Source organism: Chiloscyllium punctatum, chromosome 28 (genome assembly GCF_047496795.1).
Source record: "Chiloscyllium punctatum isolate Juve2018m chromosome 28, sChiPun1.3, whole genome shotgun sequence".
Lineage (NCBI taxonomy): Eukaryota > Metazoa > Chordata > Chondrichthyes > Orectolobiformes > Hemiscylliidae > Chiloscyllium > Chiloscyllium punctatum.
Window position 1 is genome coordinate 16,057,841 of NC_092766.1, and position 17,124 is coordinate 16,074,964.

Sequence of the window (17,124 nt, forward strand, 5' to 3'; positions counted from 1 at the left end):
ATCCCCTACCATAACCACCCTATTATTCTTACAGATAGCTGAGATCTCATTACAAGTTTGTTTCTCAATTTCCCTCTGACTTTTGGGGGGGGTCTATAATACAATCCCAAAAAGGTGATCATCCCTTTCTTATTTCTCAGTTCCACCCAAATAACTTCCCTGGATGTACTTCTGGGAATATCCTCCCTCAGCACAAAGTTAAAAATCATACAACACCAGGTTATAGTCCAACAGGTTTAATTGGAAGCACACTAGCTTTCGGAGCGACGCTCCTTCATCAGGTGATTGTGGAGGGCTCGATCGTAACACAGAATTTATAGCAAAAATTTACAGTGTGATGTAACTGAAATTTTACATTGAAACATTGATTGTCTGTTTAGCCTTTCATCTGTTGTAATACAGTGATAGTTTCATTTCTTTCATGTGTAAATCACAAAACCCTTTTTTTAAAGTTGCATTCTCGGGTTAGCTGTTAACAATGGTGATAGCTAGACAATATGTTGAAGGTGGATTAGTGGTGCTGGAAGAGCACAGCAGTTCAGGCAGCATCCAACGAGCAGCGAAATCGACGTTTCGGGCAAAAGCCCTTCATGAGGAATAAATCCTGATGAAGGGCTTTTGCCCGAAATGTCGATTTCGCTGCTCGTTGGATGCTGCCTGAACTGCTGTGCTCTTCCAGCACCACTAATCCATTATTTGGTTTTCAGCATTTGCAGTCATTGTTTTTACCAATATGTTGAAGGTGTTGGCCTCCTGTGTTCCAATTAAACCTGTTGGACTATAACCTGGCGTTGTGTGATTTTTAACTTTGTACACCCCAGTCCAACACCGGCATCTCCAAATCATGACTCCCTCAGCACAGCTGTGGTGCTATCCCTTATCAAAAATGCCACTCCCCCTCCTCTCTTGCCTCCCTTTCTGTCCTTCCTGTCGCATTTGTATCCTGGAACATTCAGCTGCCAGTCCTGCCCACCCCTGAGCCATGCGGCCACATGCGTGCTCTTCTTGGTGGTGGAGGCCTGCGGCCAGTGGAGTGCGACAAGGATCAGTGCTGGGCCCTCTACCTTTTGTCATTTACATAAATGATTTGGATGCGAGTGTGAGAGGTGCAGTCAGTAAGTTTGCAGACGACACCAAACTTGGAGGTGTCGCGGACAGCGAAGAGGGTTACCTCAGATTACGACATGATCTGGACCAGATGGGCCGAGAAGTGGCAGATGAGTTGCCACATCCCTCTCAAGGGGGCAACTGGGGACAGGCAACAAATGCTGGCCCAGCTGGAGATGCCCATATGCCACAGAGAGTCCACTCTGCCTCCAGTGGCAGACTTGCCTGCTTCCTACCCTGTTACATTGTCCACTTCAAAGCTTTGGGGATGAGGTGCCTGCCCCTTTAAGAAGTCACTGGCCCCGCCCCCTCCCAGGCAGGGGGCGTGGCACAACGCGTCACCGCCCCACTGAGGCCCGGCCAATGGGAGGCCGCCCCCGCTCACACGTGACTCAACAACCGCCACCGTTGGAGCCGGTGGCGAAATGGGTTTATTTTTTTTTAAAATTAAAAAAAAGAGAAGCGACGAAAGTGATCTTAAATCGACCCGAGACATTTCCCAAGGCGAGATAAACAGCCAATCCGATACCTTTTAGGCGGTTCGCGGCCTTTATTTAAGAATTGAACAGACAGCCGGTGTTTACCTGCCGCGGGGCGGGGTTTCCAACCTTCGGAGGGGGGGTGGGGCGAAGCCCGCAGCATGACAGGTATTCACACCAATCAGGAAAGGGTACGGGCGGGGCTGCGCCTGACGGACATACGGTGTGACCAGTCGGGGGTAGCGTTGACGGCTTGACGCATCATGATCGACGGTAATACCAACCAATAGCGTCTGGTGTCCGCCGCCGGATGGCCCTTCTCACCAATAGGAGCGGAGGAAACGCCCACACGCCTCGCGAAGCCCGCTATGTAACCAATCAGAGGAAGCGTCACCGCCCCAACGAGGAATAACACCACCTACCGGGTGTCGTATGACCAATGGGAGTTCGGGAGCCTGCGCTTGATGGACGTTACTGTGATCCAATTAGATGATGAATCGTCACGTTGCATAGGTCGGGGAGGCACCTGATGGATCAATGGCATGCGAGGGTGGGAGCAGTTTGGATGGACAGTTCCCTAGACCAATAAGATAAGCGTGACTGGGAGGGTCTACAGCTATTTTGACAGACCAATGGGGACTGGTTGGATGGACAGCCCCGTGGACTTAATCAATTCAACCGTGGGCGGAGAATCAGATAATGGACGTTCCCCTGAGCCAATGCATTAGGCGGAGATGTGTAGTGGGCGGCAACAAGAGTGACGGACGTCCCTCTAGCCAATGGGCGATCGGGGGCGGGCATACACTTTCCTGCAATGGGAGTGACGGTGGGCGGTCATGGGCGGGGAGTACGTCGGGACGGACGGCCGCCGCGACCAATGGGAGGTCGGGGCGCGCCGACGGACGGCCGCCTGACCCAATGCGAGGAGGGGGCCGGGGCGGGCGTGGGGGGTTGCTGGGCCAATGGCGCCGAGGGGCGCGTGGCGGGCGGGATCTCCGCCGGCGGCTGTTCGTCGCCCGTCGACGGTGGAGGAACTGAAGGGGATGGGGGGAGGAGGCGGCGGCAGCAATTAAAAAAAAGAAAATAAAGAGGCGGAAAAATAAAAAGAAAAGGTTGGCGAAAGACCATCGGACCTTTGCACTCGCTGGCAGTTTCCTCTTCGGCGGTTGTCAGTCAAGATTGGGCTGGAAAAGACTTAATTTTACCTCAGAAAATCACCCGACAGCAGGAAAGTACCCAAGCCCCAGGTAAGAGAAGGGCAAGAAGTTGTGTTTTCTCACCTGCCTGCCCTGCATTCAGCAGTGAAACCGGTTTGCTGCCCTCCTGCCCGCCCCATCTTGACATTTCAAGGTCAAGGGTCAAAGGTCAGGGTGCATTGCCCCCTTTGAGGGGCTGTAATGGGGTAGGAGGTGTCTCGGAGGGGTACGGGGTGGGGGCGGTACCCTCGGCGTCGCCCGCCTGGCGGGTGCTGGGGGGTCGGAGGCAGCGTGGGAGGTAGAGGGGTTGGTGCGTTTTTTCCCCCCCACACCCGGGTGCCCACTGGAGTGGGCGTCCGTCTCTCCCCGCGTTTGCCCTGGGGGTTGGGGGCGTAGGGGGGAGACGATGGAAATCGCTGAGCGGGGGTTTGGGCGGATCTGACCAGATCGATTCCTGGGGTGGCAGGAATAACGCACTGGGCTGGTCAGTACCGCTGCCTCATGGCGCCAGGGACCCGGGTTCGATTCCACCCTCCGGGCGACTCTCTGTGTGGAGTTTGCACATTCTTTCCCACCCCCCCCCCCCCCCCGCGCCCCCCCGCCTTCCGTGTCTGTGTGGGTTTCCTCCCACAGTCCAAAGGTGTGCAGGTTAGGGTGGATTGGCCATGCTAAATTGTCCCACAGTGCCCCAGGGATGTGCGGGTTAGGGTGGATTGGCCATGCTAAATTGTCCCACAGTGCCCCAGGGGTGTGTAGGTTAGGGTGGATTGGCCATGCTAAATTGTCCCACAGTGCCCCAGGGATGTGCGGGTTAGGGTGGATTGGCCATGCTAAATTGTCCCACAGTGCCCCAGGGATGTGCGGGTTAGGGTGGATTGGCCATGCTAAATTGTCCCACAGTGCCCCAGGGGTGTGTAGGTTAGGGTGGATTGGCCATGCTAAATTGTCCTGTAGTGCCCAGGGATGTGTAGGTTAGGGTGGATTGGCCATGCTAAATTGTCCCATAGTGCCCCATGGATGTGCGGGTTAGGGTGGATTGGCCATGCTAAATTGTCCCTTAGTGCCCAGGGATGTGCAGGTTAGCGTGGATTGGCCATGTTAAATTGTCCCATAGTGCCCAGGGATGTGCAGGTTAGGGTGGATTGGCCATGCTAAATTGTCCCATAGTGCCCCAGGGATGTGCGGGTTAGGGTGGATTGGCCATGCTACGTTGTCCCATAGTGTCCAGGGATGTGCAGGTTAGGGTGGGTTGGCCATGCTAAATTGTCCCGTAGTGCCCAGGGATGTGCAGGTTAGGGTGGGTTGGCCATGCTAAATTGTCCCATAGTGCCCAGGGATGTGCAGGTTAGGGTGGATGGGCCATGCTAAATTGTCCCATAGTACCCCAGGGATGTGCAGGTTAGGGTGGATGGGCCGTGCTAGATTTCCTTATAGTATCCAGATATGTACACAGGATGCCGGAATGGTGGATGCTGTCGGCTGGTCCACTTACCTCACTGTCAGAGTTTGTTGGGGCAATGCCTTACCGCGGGGACTTCCAAAACAGCACAAGCCGTAGCTTGACCGGTGGGTGAGAAGGGTCCTTCCCAATCTTTGGGCACACCCAACTCCTCAATCCTCCATAAGCCAGCCTTCGAGGTGGGGAGAGATCACCATAAAGCTCCTTGCAGAATGTACATATGCATCGCTGATCTAGTGAGAGAGACCAAGACAGAGAGACACAGCGGGTACGCTGGCAGACTCTGATCTCCACGGACTGTCCCCAAACCCGTGGATCGAGACAAACATCAACTCGGTGAAGAGCTGCTCAAATTCCCTGCTGGTCTTCTGGAGCAGGGAGCCATTGGGTTCCAAGGCTACATCCCAATTTCCAACTACATGATGATGGATGCAGTAAAGCTGGGAGGCAGCTGTCCTCGAGGCACCCTGGGACAAAGTATGCTCTGTCTACGACCCTCCTGTCAGCATGCACAGAGGGCCTGGTAACCCGACAGGCCGGGCATTTGACATAAAAATCTAGAATTAATGATGACTGTGATTCCATTTGTTGATTGTTTGGAAAAAGCCCATCTGGTTCACTAGTGTCCTTGAGGGAAGGAAACTGCCATCCTTACCTACCCTGGCCTACACTTGATTCCAGACGCCACAGCAATGTGGTTGACTCTTAAACTGCCCTCTGGGCATTTCGGCCTAGGCAGTAAATGCCAGCAATGCCCACATCCCAAGAATGAATTTTTAAAAAGATGATTAATTTTACAAATATAACCTGTCACTGTATGTATAGTGAGTAATCCCAGATGTCACAGATTGTATTTACAAAAACTGATTGATTGATTGTTTTGGCAGTTTTAGAGTTATAGAGCATGGGAACAGACCCTTTGGTCCAACCCGTCCATGCCAACCAGATGACCCAATCTGACCGACTCCCATTTGCCAGCATCCCTCTCAACCCTTCCTATTCATGTGCCCATCCGGATGAATTTTAAAGGCTGTTCTCTCTTGCTAAGTTTGATCAACTGTGTGGTGTACCTTACAGGTTTTGTGACTAAAGGATGAATTTGGAAATTCAGGTTTGATTGGTAGGGTGCCAGGAAACAGTCACAGTGCTTTTAATCCCCACGTTATGACAAGTCCACACCTGCCCTCTCCCTCCATTTTGTGCGAGACAGTCCCTGCCAGGTTGGATGCAAATGAAATGTATGTCACTCGTATTTGCAAAGTGTAGGAGGACTGACACATCTTGTTTTCTCTCATTTTAATAATGCACGGTCCGTTTTGCGATTGTTATCACATCTGAATTAAGCCATTCAGCGAGCTTTTTATCCTTTTTGAATTCATTGTTTTTTCAAACAGCCTAAGTCAAGTCCTCAAAAGCAGAAATTGCTGGAAAAGCTCAGCGGGTCTGGCAGCATCTGTGGAGAGAAATCGGAGTTAATGTTTCAGGGCCAGTGACCCTACCTCAGAATGTGTCTTTCCTTAGATAATTGGTCCAGTCTTGCAGACTGCCACTGTACTTGGCCACCTCCCTGCTGACAGAGGGATTGCAGACGGCATTAATATGAGATGATCTGAAAATGGCAGCCTACCCCTTTTTTAAAATTGTGCTCCATTATTCCTTTCCTGAGATGTGGGTGACACTAGGGAGGCGTTGGTCTGCTGCTATAATCACTGGACTGTAAATGCAGATTCTCACGGTGATGGTCTGGGGTTCAAATCCAGCCACAGCAGATGGTGGAATTTGAATTCAAATAAATCTGGAATTAAGTGTCTAATGATGACCGTGAATCCATTGTTGGAAAAACCCATCTGGTTCACTAATGTCCTTTAGGGAAAGAAACTGCCCTCCTTACGTGGTCTGGCCTATGTGTGAATCCAGACCCACAGCAATGTGGTTGACTCTTAAACCTCCCTCTGGGCAATTAGGGATGGACAATAAACACTGACCTAGTCAGCAACACCTTCACTGATGAATGAATTTTAAAAATTGCAGGCATTTATTGTACGTCCCCTAATTACCCCTTGAACTGAGTTTGTTTCAGTACATGGTTGAAGAGCTTCAGGGCAGAGGGTTGCAGTGAGAGAGACTCATTGAGATTCTTGTGGAGAGAGGAGGAGAACTTCTTCACGGTAGGCATCCTTGCAAGAGGATTCGCAGTGATGTTAAAATCAACTAGACAAAAGTGAGGACTGCAGATGCTGGAAACCAAAGTCTAGCTTAGAGTGGTGCTGGAAAAGCACAGCAGGTCAGGCAGCATCCGAGGAGCAGGAAAATTGACGTTTCAGGCAAAAGTCCTTGTTGCCTATTTTAGAGGGTGGTAATGACTCAGCCCCCTTGCTGTAGGGTCTGGAGTCACGTGCAGGCCCAGACCGGGTAACGATGGCAAATTACTCCCCCCACCCCAAATTACTGACCCCCCGATGGGGACTTTTAACCACAATCGATGACAGTCATCACAGTCACCTGCCCAAAGACTAGCTTCTGATTCCAGGTTTTATTCATTGAATGTAAATTCCACCAGGAACAAACCCCTGCATTATCCTGGGAGCCTCTGGATTACTTGCTCAGTCACATTCCCATTCCATGCTGGAAATCTAAGTCTTTCTGTTAGTTTAGAGGAGAAAGTGAGGACTGCAGATGCTGGAGATCAGAGCTGAAAATGTGCTGCTGGAAAAGCGCAGCAGGTCAGGCAGCATCCAAGGTGCAGGAGAATCGACGTTTCGGGCATGAGCCCTTCTTCAGGAGTGAGGAGAGTGTGTCCAGCAGGCTAAGATAAACGGTAGGGAGGAGGGACTTGGGGGAGGGGCGTTGGAAATGCGATAGGTGGAAGGAGGTCAAGGTGAGGGTGATAGGCCAGAGTGGGGGTGGGGGCGGAGACGTCAGGAAGAAGATTGCAGGTTAGGAAGGTGGTGCTGAGTTCGAGGGATTTGACTGAGACAAGGTGGGGGGAGGGGAAATGAGGAAACTGGAGAAATCTGAGTTCATCACTTGTGGTTGGAGGGTTCCTAGGCGGAAGATGAGGTGCTCTTCCTCCAACCGTCGTGTTGCTATGGTCTGGCGATGGAGGAGTCCAAGGACCTGCATGTCCTTGGTGGAGTGGGAGGGGGAGTTGAAGTGTTGAGCTACGGGGTGGTTGGGTTGGTTGGTCCGGGTGTCCCAGAGGTGTTCTCTGAAACGTTCCGCAAGTAGGCGGCCTGTCTCCCCAACATAAAGGAGGCCATATCAGGTGCAGCGGATGCAATAGATGATGTGTGTGGAGGTGCAGGTGAATTTGTGGCGGATATGGAAGTATCCCTTGGGTCCTTGGAGGAAAGTAAGGGGGGAGGTGTGGGCACAAGTTTTGCATTTCTTGCGGTTGCAGGGGAAGGTGACGGGAGTGGAGGTTGGGTCGGTGGGGGGTGTGGACCTGACGAGGGAGTCACGGAGGGAGTGGTCTTTTCGGAACGCTGATAGGGGAGGGAAGGGAAATATATCCCTGGTGGTGGGGTCCGTTTGGAGGTGGCAGAAATGACGGCGGATGATACGCTGTACATGGAGGTTGGTGGGGTGGTAGGTGAGGACCAGTGGGGTTCTGTACTGGTGGCGGTTGGAGGGGCGGGGCTCAATGGCGGAGGAGCGGGAAGTGGAAGAGATGCGGTGGAGGGCATCGTCGACCATCATCTGTTAGTTTACCTGGCTGGGTTTTCTTATTATTTATTCATAGGATTGGGTCAGTATTTATTATTCACCTCTCTAATTGTCCAGAGGGCAGTCGAGAGCCAACCCTGTTGCTGTAGGCCTGAACTCTCATGTAGGCCAGACAGGGTAAGGATGGTCGCCACCATCCCAAAAGGGCATTTGTGAATTCAATCGGCTTAAGAATTAGGAGTGGAGCAAGCAATTTAACCTTTTGGGCCAGCTCCACCATTTAACATGATCATGGTTGATCTTATCCTGGTCTCAACTCCACTCTCCTGCCTGCTGCCCATAGCCCTTAATCGTACTTTTCATCAGAAATATATCTGTTGTTGTACATGGTCATCATTAGGCTCTTAGTTCTTCTTAGACTCTTGATTCCAGATTTTTATTAAGTTCAAGTTCTACCATCTGGGTGTCCCAGTAGAAGTAGGAAAATAGGGGCGTTGTCCACCGAGTGCCAAGCTGTTTCGTCCAGCTGTGTTTTTGTTTTGCTGTGTGTGATTTGGAGCTGCAGCTGCTGCCATGGGGAGGAGATGTATCATGCATGCACCGAGAAGGTCTCCTCCATCGCATGTCCTGTGGCGGCAATGCAGTTGCTGCAGAGCTGGGGTGGTGGTCACTGGACTGCGAGGACAAGTCCAGTTGAGGGTTTCCTGCGGTTGGAGAATTTCCTCTGGGGCTCTCCGCCAGCTGAACTAGGGTTGGAGAACAGAAAGCGATGGTAGGGACGGAACAGGCCGAGTTTCATCTGTTGGGTCTCTCCTTAGGCCAGAGGAAAACCAAGCACAATGTCTTAATCTGCACCAAGGAGACACACAGGGACCTGTGCTGCGGCTAAAGACGGAGGTTGGATTATTGCCAGTAATCCTCAGCCAAGACTTAAAAACTGGTCAGTACAGTTTTTTTTCAGAATTAAAATGGTCCCCCTTTTTTTGTTCTCTCTGCTTTTTTTATACTCTGCCCAGATGCAAGCTTGTAGAATAAATTCTGCACCTTTCAAGGAAGGCTCTGTCCTTCAGCTCCTGCTTTCCCTCCCCTCCCTCTATCTAGCAATGCAAAGTAATAGTGAGGGCAATATTAATTAGCCTGTCGTGGCTGTCCTGCCATGCAATGAGGTCACGTTAATCTGCAGCTGAGCTCCAGGCAGCAACCCATCCTTCTCGCCTCCCGTGCACTTTTCAGTGAACAAAGATTTAGCAATCCCAGGAATCGGTCAGGTAAACCTTTTGTTGCACTCCCTGAAAGCACTGAAGAGCTGGTTCATGATCGAATTGTGCTCATCAAAGCGGAGCTTGCTGGAGAAACTCAGCAGACACCGCAGCGTCTGTGGAGAGAGAAACCAAGAGTTAACGTTTCGAGTTTAGTGACGCTTCTTCAGAAATTTTCTGACCTACTCTGAAGAAGGGTCACACTGCAGAAGACTGAAACTTTCTGAAGAATACATCACTGGGCTCGAAACGTTAAATCTTGTTTTCTCACTCCGAGGATGTTGCCAGACTTGCTGAGTTTCTCCAGTAGGTTCTATTTCTGTGTCTTTCAGATCTCCAGCATGGATAGTTATTTTCAGGATGGTGTTGCTGTTTTGTGGGAGCTTGCAGTGTATAAATTGCTGCCTCACAATAATGACTGCCCTCCCTCAGAAATTTTCTTGAAGCACTTTGGAGCATCCCGAGCTTGTGATAAGTTGCATTATAAACGCGGGTGTTTCCTATTAATGTCATGATCACGCGTTGTACAAAGGTAAAGGTCCAGAACGTTTGGAGATGGGGATGGAGATTGTGGGAATACATCACTTCCTCTGCAGAAGTGAAGCTTTGTCCTTCATACTGACACAGGGCACTGGAAATTTTATTTTTATGTGTAAGTGGAGGATTAGTGTCTCTTCTGCTGCACAGCAGCACATTAGAATCGGGTGTCTTGCGCACGCCTGTCAAAGTGGTTAGCACTGCTGCCTCACAGCACCAGGATCCCAGGTTCGATTCCAGCCTCTGGTAACTGTGCAAACTCTACACAGACATTCTCCTCGTGTCTGCTTGGGTTTCCTCTGGGTGCTCCGGTTTCCTCCCACAGCCCAAAAATGTGCGGGTCAGGTGAATTGGCCATTCTAAATTGTAACATAGTGTTAGGTGCATCAGTCAGAGGGAAATGGGTCTGGATGGGTTACTCTTCGGAGGGTCGGTGTGGACTTGTTGGGCCGAAGGGCCTGTTTCCACACTGTAGGGAATCTAATCAAACCGGGTATGTTGACCACCTGAATTGTTTGAGCAAGTTGGCCTCCCCCATCTCCCATTATAAGGTCACTGTTCATTTCCATAGTGGCCACTTCCTCTTGCAACCCAACTTTCCAGACAAGTCATCTGTGAAGCCTTGTTGCTAAGCAGATAAATGTAGATCACCCTTCCCCTCACCGGCTGCCCATAATGCTGGTCAGAACAGGGGGAAGAAAGCAGATGAGATGGATGAATTGGTAGCGTGAAATCAAAATTTTTGAGCAGAGGTGGAGGAGTCCAGGGACTTGGGTTAAATAGATTGAGAGGGTAGTGTCTAGTCTGAGACCCTAACTTTATTTACCCACCTCCTTTTAGGGGTTGGCGAAGCAGAGCGGGTTTTCCAGAGATGAAAGACTGTTTTCATTTCTTCCTGCCTCTTTCCATTCTGCTTGACACACGAGAGAGAGCTTGTCAGAGCATGTTTCCATCATCCTGTACCAAAGCTTGCAGATCTCTACATTGCACTGTGCACTCTTGCAAAAAAAAAAGTCCCAGAAATTTGGAAACGCTGAGTAATATTTTACCCAACTCGTCCCAATGGTGTGGGGGTGTGAGCAAACTGAGGTGAAAATTATCCTGAGTTTGATGCTTTCTCTTTCTTGAGGCCTGCGCTACATCCATCCCTGACTGCCAAACAAAAATTAGTGATGCTTCTTCACAATATTGTGTTTCCAAATGCACCACCAGTTAGGAGCGGAGGTGGGGGCATATTTAGCCCCTCAAGGCCTGCTCCACTGTTCAATAAGATCGAGAGTTTTTGGGACTTATTCCTTGAAAAGTCAGCAGAAATTAATTGAGTTAGGTTATTGTCACATGTGCCCTCATGAATACAGTGAAAAGTTTACAAATCGCCACTTTATGGCACCATTTTAGGTACAAGGTTACCTAGGGACAGAACCTTAGGTACACAGCAGAAAAATAAGGAAACTAAAGTTAACGGTTAATCATTACTGTGCTTCTTTCTTAGGTGTTGGAAGGTCATGTTGCGGCTGTACAGAGCATCGGTTAGGCCACTTTTGGAATATTGTGTGCAATTCTTGTCTCCTTCCTATAGGAAGGATGTCGTAAAACTTGAAAGAGTTCAGAAAAGGTTTACAAGGATGTTGGAGGATTTGAGCTACAGGGAGAGGCGGAATAGGCTGGGGATATTTACCCTGGTGTGTCGGAGGCTGAGGGGATGACCTTATAGAGGTTTATAAAGTCATGAGGGGCATGGAGAGGGTGAATAGACAAGGTCTTTCCCCTGGGGTGGGGGGAGTCCAGAACTAGAGGGGCATAGGTTTGGGATGAGAGGGGAAAGATTTAACAAAGAGGATTGATGAGGGCAGAGCAGTAGATGTGATCTATATGGACTTCATTAAGGCGTTCGACAAGGTTCCCCATGGGAGACTGGTTAACAAGGTTAGATCTCATGGAATACAGGGAGAACTAGCCATTTGGATACAGAACTGGCTCAAAGGTAGAAGACAGAGGGTGGTGGTGGAAGGTTGTTTTACAGACTGGAGGCCTGTGACCAGTGGAGTGCCACAAGGATCGGTGCTGGGTCCTCTACATTTTGTCATTTATAGAAATGATTTGGATGTGAGCATAAGAGGTGCATTAGTAAGTTTGCAGATGACACCAAAATTGGGGGTGTAGTGGGTAGTGAAGAAGGTTACCTCAGATTACAACAGGATCTTGACCAGATGGGCCAATGGGCTGAAGAGTGGCAGATGGAACTTAATTTAGGTAAATGCGAGGTGCTGTATTTTGGAAAGGCAAATCTTAGCAGTACTTCTACACCTTAATGGTAAGGTCCTAGGAGTATTGCTGAACAAAGACACCTTAGAGTGTAGGTTCATAGCTCCTTAAAAGTGGAATCACAGGTAGATTAGTGAGGATGGTGTTTGGTATGCTTTCCTTTATTGGTCAGAGTATTGGGAGGTCATGTTGCGGCTGTACAGGACATCGGTTAGGCCACTGTTGGAATATTGCGTGCAATTCTGGTCTCCTTCCTATCGGAAATATGGTGTGAAACTTGAAAGGGTTCAGAAAAGATTTACAAGGATGTTGCCAGGGTTGGAGGATTTGAGCTACAGGGAGAGGCTGAACAGGCTGGGGCTGTTTTCCCCGGAGCGTCAGAGGCTGAGGGGTGACCTTATAGAGGTTTATAAAATCATGAGGGGGCATGGATAGGGTAAATAGACAAGGTCTTTTCCCTGGGGTGGGGGAGTCCAGAACTAGAGGGGCATAGGTTTAAGGTGAGAGGGGAAAGATAGGAAAGAGACCTAAGGGGCAACACTTTCACACGGAGGGTGGTGTGTGCGTGGAATGAGCTGCCAGAGGAAGTGGTGGAGGCTGGTACAATTGTAACGTTTAAAAGCATCTGGATAGTTATATGAATAGGACGGGTTTAGAGTGAAATGGGCCAAGTTCTGGCAAATTAGGTTAGGATATCTGGTCAGCATGGGTGCATTGGACTGAAGGATGTGTTTCCATGCTGTACAGATCTATGACTATAAGTAGAAAAACAAAGGAACACAGATAACAGTTCAAAACCACAATCCATAAGTGCCTTGTCATGTTGGGCTTGCACTCCTCACAATGGCTGTACCTCTCTTGCTTCATGCTCCAGGCTGCCTGCTCCCAGTCTTGCTCTCACTCCCACCCTATGCTGCCTGCTTCCGTTCTCAATGCTGGGCGCACAGGGCTGCCTTCTCCTCCTCCCGCTCTCACCCCTGCCCTGAGCTGCCTACACCTGCTCTGGCCCCTGCCCTCCCCAGGCGACCTGCTCCCAATCTTGCTGTTCCTGCCGCTGCGCTGGCCTGCCTACCCGTGTCCTTGAATGCTTTTAAGGCAGAGTTGGATAGACTCTTGTTAAACAAGGCAGTGAAAGATTGTCGAGGTTGGCGAGAATGCTAATTTAAGCTTGCATGTTGTGCATTGAATGGTCGCGTATGGTCAAGGGGGTGAAGGCCTATCCCTGCTATTATATATATTTGCAAATGCATCATGGCAGATTTGTTTGTGTTCTGACTTCCACATTCCTGTCATTTCTCGTGTTTACCCCTCCACACCTCCCCCCCCGCCCCCCACCTAACAATAATCTTTAAAAATATTCAATGGCCACACCTACGCTGCCTTCTGAGGCAGAGAATTCCAAAGGAACAGAACCCACTCCCACTGACGGAGGAAAAAATTCTCTATCCTGTAAGGGTGACCACGCATTTCACAACAGCACCTCGTAATTCTAGAACGGCTCCACCTTGTCATGACCATTAGGGATCTTGAAAATCAATTTTTCTCACATGTTTGGCAGTGGATCTGGTGTGCTAAGCTGTTTGTGAGAGTGTGCCACGCGGTGAGAGACAGGTGGAGGGCACGGGCCGGGCTGACTAGCAGTTTCCTTTCCCCCGAAGGACGTCAAAACAGGTTTTTCTTTTTTTTTTGTTTGTTTATGGGGCAGTCTGTCAGCCGTGATCTTCTTGAACGTCAGAGCAGCTGAACAGTCTACCTGTGCCCTGTTTCGTGCGTTCATATGTTAGCCTTACCTGCTTTCCATTTTATGTTTTGTTTGCCCTGTGTGTTCTGCCAGCCCATGGTCTTTCTGAATGCCGTGCCACACTTTGACTGGGTTTGTTCAAGCAATGCCAGCGCTTGCAATACTGTCGCAGGGGATTTGCCCTGCTGTGTTGCGCAACATCAAATGCGAATCTCTTGACACTCTGCACCTGTGACATTCCCTGCAGGTCTTGTTTACGGAGTGCTTGATTCCAGAGACTCTGGAATTCCGTCCTTCAACCCAGCTACCTCTCCACACCTCTGTTCCCCTTGCTCTTGAAGGTAACCTCTTCAGCCTGACCTGAGTTGTGCCAAGAAGGCGAGCAAGCTGCCAAAGTTTTGCCTGTGGAGTGATCAGGATGAGCGCAATTTCTCACAATTGAGTCACAAAGAAAGGCTGGGGTGTTTTTGACTAGACAGTGGGAGATTAGATTAGATTAGATTACATCACAGTGTAGAAACAGGCCCTTCGGCCCAACAAGTCCACACCGACCCGCCGAAGCGCAACCCACCCATACCGAGAGTCGACTAAATAGAAGTATATAAAATAATGAGAGATATAGATTGAGTTAATGGTAATTAAGACCAAAGGAGCAGAAGTTAGGCCATTCGGCCCATTGAGTTAGCTCCGCCATTCGATCCTGGCTGATTAGTTTTTTGACCCCATTTTCCTGCTTTCTCTCCATAGCCTTTGATCCCCTTGGCAATCAAAAAGTTATCTATCTCCGTCTTAAATATACTCAATGACCTGGCCTCCACAGCCTTCTGTGGCAATGAATTCCCCAGGTTTACCATTCTCTGGCTAAAGAGCTTTCTACTTATCTCCGTTGTCAAGAGGCTTCCCTTTACTCTAAGGCTGTGCCCTCAGGTCCTCATCTCAAGTTGTCTTTCATCTAGGACGAGGGGTTTCAAGACTCGGGGGCACATTTTTAAGGTGAGGAGAGAGAGAGAGGTTTTAAAAAGACATGAGGGGCAAATCTTTTACGCAGAGAGTGGTTCACGTTTGGAATGAACTTACTGAGGAAGAGGTAGATGTGGGTACAATTACAACTTTCAACAGACATTTGGATAAATACATGAATAGGAAAGATTAGCAAGATCCGGGAGATCAAAACCATTAGGAAAAATTGAACATGCAAGGATGCTTTTGTCTTGGAAAAAGAAGGCAGAGAGGATAAACTGATCAAGGCCATTAACGTATTGAGGGGGGGGGTTCAATAGTGTAGCTGTAGAGAAAATGTTTTCACTTGCTAGGGATGTCTATATAAACCAGCCAATAATGAATCAGGAATTCAGGATAAATGTCCTCAGCCAGACAGTCGGGGAGAACTGGAGACTTGCTCCCGTGGGGAATGGGGAGCTCACACCCGTCAGGAGTGATTGATGCGAGTAGCAGATATGTTGAAGGAAGTATCTGGATCAACTCATGAGAGTAAGGAGTGGAAAAGTGTGGTACCGTGGTTGGAGGGGAGACATGAGGAGGGCAGTGGGAGCAATCTTGTGTGAATCAGAAATGCTAGCACTGAGCAGAGGTGGCCTAGTGCTGTGCCACGCTGTCTACGTGATCTGGTGCATCGAGGCCGGCTTTGAGGGACCCCATGGGCTTATGCAGGAGCACTGAGCCCTGTGATGTGCTGTCTGTCAGTGCACTCTGTCCAGACGTATCGCTGGCTATTTCTGATCCAGTCATTCAGAACTCGGTGTGACCATGAGTAAAAGATCCCATGGCCACTATAAGAAGTGAAAGCGAGGGTTTCAAGGCAGCTTTGCTTTGTGCTCATTGAGCAACTCGGGTGAAATGGCCAAGGCTGCACCTAAGTACAAGACCTTTTCTTTCTGACAGATGTGTTAGAGAGATGGCCAGGGAGACTGGAGGGGGGGAGGAGTGCGCTTGTTAATGAAGCAGGGGGAGGTGGCTGCGTCGGCACAGGAAACAAATTTCCAGCTTCTTCCCATCATTCACTGATACCCAGTGGAACATGTGCTCTTGGCCTCTTTCCCACTAGGGTCTTGAATTTTGTGACAGATAAAGGGCAGGCAGCTCAGTTAGAGTCTAATACAGCTTTGCGTTTATTAGTAACTCTTTAGCTAATTGTAAGTACGTAATCAAAGCATTATTTAACTGGAATCTAGGTACTACGTGTACGTGGTGACCAGGCCAGATTAGTTCCAACGAGGCTATTCTCTTGAGTTTTTGAAGGTAGGAGTAGCGCATCTGCTTGGGGTGCCTCGTGTCCGTCATGTGGATGACATGCCCCAACCTTTGCAGCCAATCAAGGGTGGTCAGTGCCTCGAGGCTGGGGATGTTGGCCTGGTTGAAGGCACTGATGTTGGTGTGTTCTGGTTCCCAGCGGGTTTGCAGGATCTAGCGCGGGCAGCACTGGTGGTGTCTGCTGTAGCTCGTCCACATCTCAGAGCCGTGTCGAAGGGCGGGAACCACCGCAGCTCCAGGTGGACAGAGAGAGCGCTTCAGTGAAACCCTCAAGGCCTCACCGACGAAGTGTAGCTTTCCAACAGATTCCAGGGAATCACTGACCCAAGACTATCCAAAGTGCATTCTCAAGCACCTCAAGACGCGCTGTGAGGGAGATGTGGAAGGCAAACGAAAACGCAGTAAGGACCGCCTTGCTGCACCAATGCCCCATCCCTCCCTTGACCATTACCTGGCCCAAGTGTAACAGGGCCTGTGGTAGCTGTATCAGTCTGTACAGCCACTTGCAGACTCATCCTGAGAATGGAAGGGAGTCATCTTAGTCAGTGAGGGACCACTGATGAATGAATGATTCTCTGAGTTCAGTGTGCTCTCTTTGCGATGGTTGATCTCGAGTTAGCACTATCATTGCCTCTGAGCTGCCGTCGTTTAAATGTTTGCTCCTTGTCTTCCAGACTGTTTGATGCAATGCGCAGCTTGCACAAGACCCTCATAATTCTGAGCTCATTTGTCCAAACAGGAGACATCTGTTTCCATTGTTAGCACCACCAGGCACTTGGTCTGGTCAGCAGTCAAGCTTCACCTCCCTTCCTTTTTTACAGCTGTCTCCCTGTCGTTAGCACAAGTTGCCATCATGCTTGTTGAGTTTCAAGTGTTAGCCATGGGGCTGCAGTTGCCCAGAAGATCAGGGTGTTGAACTAAGGTTGTGGTTCTCCTATAGCTGTACTGCAAGCGCAAAGGGCCCTTCTTGACGTTTTTGTGGATTGTGGGGAGTCCTGCACTTCACAGGATGAATCAAAACGTCCTGGAGCCAGGGAGCGGGGACTCGGGGGCTGAGGTCTTGTAAGCTGCTGGTAAAGTCAGTGTTGTACGTGCCTGTAGAACGATGACAGTGTGCTGAAAGCTGCTGTTGACCTAGATAAGG

At 49.8% G+C, this 17,124-nt stretch overlaps 1 protein-coding gene across 2 annotated transcripts in view; it reads left to right on the forward strand.

Moving 5' to 3' along the window:
• The first annotated feature begins 2,599 nt into the window (after positions 1-2,599).
• The window catches only part of LOC140454044 (zinc finger and BTB domain-containing protein 7B-like), a 90,828-nt gene continuing 76,303 nt past the window's right edge, over positions 2,600-17,124 (forward strand). Inside the window, exons 1-2 of one of the 2 annotated variants that reach the window (XM_072549003.1) lie at positions 2,600-2,833; positions 8,726-8,847. The gene's annotated coding sequence lies outside the window, so the exon portion shown is untranslated. The remainder of the gene's footprint in view (positions 2,834-8,725; positions 8,848-17,124) is intronic. The other variant, XM_072549005.1, reaches the window with a different exon arrangement.